This window comes from Cervus elaphus, chromosome 5, assembly GCF_910594005.1.
Source record: "Cervus elaphus chromosome 5, mCerEla1.1, whole genome shotgun sequence".
Lineage (NCBI taxonomy): Eukaryota > Metazoa > Chordata > Mammalia > Artiodactyla > Cervidae > Cervus > Cervus elaphus.
Window position 1 is genome coordinate 125,175,360 of NC_057819.1, and position 5,490 is coordinate 125,180,849.

Here is a 5,490-nt window from a genome sequence, read left to right on the forward strand (position 1 = left end):
TTGGGGTTCAGAGAGGAGGAGAGGGAAGCTGGCCCCTGCTGGCACGGAGCCGATGCTGCAGCCAGGCAGGCCCCTGGGGGCACCCTCCTCAGTGGCCCTGGCCTTGAGAACAGCGAGGAGGCCCCACTGCTGACCACATGGCGGGCCAGGCCAGCTCCTCCACCCCGCTGGGCCGGGCAGCTCCCTCTGACCTTGGCGGGGCCAGTTGGACACGTGCACGGGCAGCCTGCCTGGTCTCATGCAAGGTCAGAGGATTTCTGAAAGTGCTTAAAAGCCTCAGCTCCTTCAAGAAGGATTTTCTTCATTGTGGCGCAGTGGGGTATTTCTGGGCTGCGGGCTGCCTTCCTCAGGGTGGGGGTGAACTCCCTGTAGCCAGGGAGGAAAAGGAGGCTGGTCAGGTGGCCGCCCCCACCCCGTCAGAGTGGCCTGGCCACCACGGTCCCAGGGCTGACCACGAAGAGAGTCCTCTGGCTTGCCAGCCCTAGCTGTCCCAACACTGGCACCTGCACCCCACACGAGATCAAGAGGGCACCTCTGGGGAGAACCCAGAGGGAGGGTGTCCCGAGGCCCAGAGGACCAAAACTAGCCGGGCCTCTTTAAGAATCTGTGTTGCCAGAGGAGAGAAAATGCCGAGGGAGGCCTTCAGTAAACATCTGAGAGCTTGCAGTAACAACTCCCAGCTGTGTGAGGGGCGTGGGGGCAGGGAGGCCTGTGCAGCTAGACTGGAGGGTGGGATGGGCTGAGGTCAGGCTGGGTGGGGACCAGCCAAGAACGCATGGAGGGCGGGCAGCAGGCTGAGCGGGGGCAGAGGTTTGTCCAAGCGCAGTGGGCAGCAGACGAGCTTCCAAGCTGCTGGGCCTGGAAGCTTCCACTTCCCTCAGGGCCTTTCCAGAATCCTTTTGGAGATCTGTAGCCCCTCCTTGCTGCCAGTGAGGACACTGATGGAAAGTAAGTTTTCCATCCCATGGGTGCAGAGGGGAGGGGGGAGGGAAAGGTTGGTGCAACCTTTTCCAAATCAGGGTCAACAGCTCAATTGCCTGTCTGAGTGATATCTCTATCTCTATCACACAGAGGATCTCTATCACATGGAGGATCAAACACAGCACCTGTGAACTGCCCTCAGCAGGGCTCTTCTCCAGACCTATCCCCTGGAGGCCCACCTTCTCTGACCCAGGAGTTGTCCTGGCTTGTCTCCCTGCCTCCCAGCTCTGTCCAGGCCAGCCCCACAGAGCCACCACTGTTGCTGCTCTAAGACGCCTGATCAGGACATTTCCCTTGGCTTTAAACCCAGGTGGTGATCCTGTCAGTGATACTCGATATCCTAGTTAGGATGCTTTGGGTTATGAGTAACAAATCGAATTCAGAAAGGCTTAAATGTTGCAGAGGATGTTATTGTTCATATTAACCGGAAAGTATAGGGGCCGTGTGGGTATCATGGATGGTTGAGCTAGCAGTTCAGCCCTGTTCAGAGGGCTAGGTTCAGGCTCACCTCTTCTTTCTGTCCTCTGTAGCAGCAACTTTAGCCTCGCAATGGCTTCCCTCATGATGCCAAAATCGCTGCAGTGGCTCCAACTCTATTTCAAACCTTTAAATGGCAGAGGGAATCTCTTTTTCCAAATTCCTGTTCGGGTTACATTTTTCCGTACAACAAATCACCCCCAAAATTTTAATTTTGCTTATAAACCTGCTATTTGGGCAGGGCTTAACAAGAACAGTTCATCCTTGCTCTACATGGCATCAGTTGGAGCAGATAAGCTGGGGCTTGGAGAATCCATTTCAAGGTGGCTCACTCATGTGGCTGACAAGTTGGTGCTGGAGCCAGCTGGGAACTTGGTTCCTCTGCATACAGAGCTGCTTGGGCTTCCTAAGAGCATGGCACCTGGGATCCAAGGGAACAAGGCAGGAATGTGTGATTTTCTTATGATCTGGTCTCAGGAATCACACAGTATCACTTCCTTTCTGCTCTGTTGGTTGCAGTGGTCACAAAGGGCTGCCCGTATTCAAGGGAATGGACCGCAGTCCTTATCACTCATGTGTCCCAAGGTCACATCCACGAAGAGGTGGTGGGACGGGAGCTATCATTGCCACTATCTTGGAAATATGATTGGCCACAACCCCCAGCAAATGTCTTTACTCTCTCTGAGCCAGCCTGGGGGCACATGCCCAGCACTAAGCTGATAACCAAGGCCAGAGGATGGGTTGAGTCTCATCCCTGGAGCTGGGGAAGACTTGGCTCTCCCCAGCGAGTCTGGGCTGTGTGGGAGAGGTGTAGGGCCCCCAGGGAAAGCAAGGAGCTCAGGATGCAACCAGTGCCCCCTACAGCCACATTTGTGGCTGGGGCTGCACTAAGTGTTTGGTCTCATTCACTTCATTACGTCCCACCACAACCCAATGAGGCTGCTGCTGCTGTTCTCTGGACTTCACAGACACTAAGATTTGTAAATTGCCCAGACCCACAAGACCAGAAGATGGCAGGGACAGAGTTAAAGCTTGGGTTTGTATGACTCTAAGTCTATGCTGGTAACCATTCCATAGAAAATTTGAAGGCTTCTGGTCCATGGCTGAAGAAAGCAACTTGAATGTGGAAGCTTATAGCCTGGTTGCACTGGCAGCCATTTTGTGACCATGAGGCAATCCAATTTGAGAAAGAAACAGATGCACAGAGAATGGGTAAACCTTGATCAATCACAGCATTGTCTACCCTCCATAGGGACTCTTCAGTTATGTAAGTCAGTAAATCTTGACTTTACTGTTTAAGACTGTATGGGTAGGATGCATAGTAACTTATAATTGAGAATATCTTAACCATCAAAGGAGGTTATTGTAATATTTTTCCCATTTCATTATAGGAATCGTCTTTATGTCTGTCTGTGATTAGATAGCAGGAGAAGGCAATGGCAACCCACTCCAGTACTCTTGCCTGGAAAATCCCATGGACGGAGGAGCCTGGTAGGCTGCAGTCCATGGGGTCTCGAAGAGTCGGACACAACTAAGCGACTTCACTTTCACTTTTCACTTTCATGCACTGGAGAAGGAAATGGCAACCCACTCCAGTGTTCTTGCCTGGAGAATCCCAGGGACGGCGGAGCCTGGTGGGCTGCCGTCTATGGGGTCACACAGAGTCGGACACGACTGAAGCAACTTAGCAGCAGCAGCAGCAGTGATTAGATAACAAGTAGCTTAGAAGAAGAGTCCAGGCCTCAAACATTCCTCTATGTTCAGTCCTTAGCACAGCAAGTGACGCTCCATATTTTGAACCATCCTTGGAGAAGAAATAAATGAGAACAGGTATAACGTAGTCTTCTGGAATTTTCAGGTATGATATGAACTATCATAACCCCCTTCTCTGCTTCCTTATCTGGTGCTGTTCTATCATTGTCTCTTGTTTTCAAAGCCCAAACACAGAACACACATTGCAACTGAACTCCCCACAGTGTGACGCTGGGGAAAGAGGCAAGGAGAAAAGCAAGAAGGTGCCTGGTGACTGGAGTAGCTGGGCCATGGAGGTGGCCCTTGGCAGATGGCAGTAGAGAGACTGAGGAGAACCTTCGTGAGAAACTGGGGTGTGGTTGGGATGAGGCAAGCCTGGGTGCTTTTATGCCATCAGCACATTTCATGGCAATAAACTTGGCCTCGTTGCTATAAAAGCGTTCAGCTCAAGACACACAGCCTTTCTTGTTTGCTTTATTGAAGGTTAACTTTTCACAAGGTAAATTTCCTCCTGCTCATCCAGCCTCATCAAGGAGCTTGGGCATACAGAGCTTTGCTGAGTGTGATAAAAGAAAGCCTCAGAAAACAGAGAAAAAAAAAGATGAGCATTCCGAGTGTGTTTCTGGGAAAAGCATGTTCAGCCAGCTCACTCTGCAGCCTTCCATTCCCCTGCTCTGCTCCCAGACTCAGGCCCACCCTCGTCAAGTGTGTGGGCAGCAGGGTCTGCCCCACCCCTGCTCGGGGCCGCAGAACTTAACTTCAGAGCAGCTGGTTGGAGCCCAGCCCCAGGGCAGATCCCAGAATGGTGGTTCCTAGTCTGCCCCTTCTGTGAGAAACAAGCAAAATAAGGAAGATGTCTCAATCTTTTCAGAGTGGGATCTCTGCAGCTGATGCGGCTTGCTCTTGTTGAGACATTGGGTCTCTATGTGGTTTGCTTTCCCCAGCAAATCCAAGACAACTCCAGTCCTCACTTCAGCAGAACACATACTAAAATTGGAATGATACAGAGAAGATTAGCATGACTCCTCACTAATTCACTGAATGGGAGGGGCTATCCTTGCACTAAGGAGGACAGCAAATTCTTGAAGCCTTCCCTGGTGGCTCAGAAGGTAAGGAATCTACCTGCAACGCAGGAGACCCAGGTTCAATCCCTGGGTTGGGAAGATCCCCTGGAGAAGGGAATGGCAATCCCACTCCATTAGTCTTGCCTGGAGAATTTCAGGGACAGAGGAGCCTGGCAGGCTACAGTCCATGGGGTTGCAAAGAGTCAGACATAACTGAGCTACTTACACTTTCACTTCCATATTAAAAGAAGAAAAGGAAAGGAAAACTCCAGCTCAACAGGTGTAAACAAGAAGAATGGTTTAAAAATCTCATCTAACACTGAGCCCTGAATCAGCACCCCAGGGGTCCTCACCCACACACTCAGCCTGGCCACTCACACCTGTCATTGCTGGGTGCGGTTCTCTTACTCACAGACCGCCACGTGTTTGACATTTTTCCCATCCTAGCAGAGGCAGAACCATCCTTTAGTTCTTTTCTGGGCTGCTTCCCCAAGAAGAAAAGGGAATTATTGGACCAAATTCTGAATATTCCAGGGGTCAAGCAATCTCTATAGACATGATTCCTGCCACCTGGTACCTTTTCTTCTGAGACGGTCACCCCAATACATATAAATACAAACTATCGGCAAGAAATGAAAAGTTTAACCCAACTAAACAGTGACTGCATTTTCTTTCTTTCTTTTTGGCTGCAGCATGCATGCAGGATCTTAGTTTCCTGATTGGGGATCAAACCCACGACCCCTGCAGTGGAAGCTTGGAGTCTTAATCACTAGACCATTGGGGGAAGTCCCTGCATTTTCTATATGAATAAAATCATCTTTGCAAAAATGACAGGACAGGTTTTTGAAAAATGGGGATGTGGATTTAGGGTGGTCTGATCTATAAGACAAGCCCATCATGGTGGTTGCCCAGTGCTAGCAGTCAGGACTAAGGCCAACATGAGGGAGTGACCACGAGGTGTGTCCCAATGCTGGCAATGGTCCATCTCTCCACCGTTCCGGATGGTGGCCACTCCGTGTCTTCACTTTGCAGGTGTGTATCCAGATCATAACTTAAGCTTTGTGCACTTCTCTATATATCCTGATACATTTGTCCCGGAACAAAAAGTGTCTTTCAGTACCTCTCCAGCCAGGCCGCCCATAATGCAGGGTATGTGATCAGCTCGCATACAATTCTTGATTGGTCGGTTGGCATCAAGGTGAAATTTTGAGCATTT

At 50.6% G+C, this 5,490-nt stretch overlaps 1 long non-coding RNA gene and 1 pseudogene across 1 annotated transcript; both read left to right on the forward strand.

The window, feature by feature from the left end:
• Positions 1–810: 810 nt before the first annotated feature.
• Positions 811–3,654, forward strand: LOC122693482. The gene is made up of 3 exons (XR_006340910.1): positions 811–948; positions 3,223–3,316; positions 3,395–3,654. It is a non-coding gene; the product is annotated as an uncharacterized LOC122693482 (long non-coding RNA).
• A 519-nt stretch (positions 3,655–4,173) lies between these two features.
• On the forward strand, positions 4,174–4,237 carry LOC122695851 (annotated as a pseudogene).
• Positions 4,238–5,490: the final 1,253 nt, after the last annotated feature.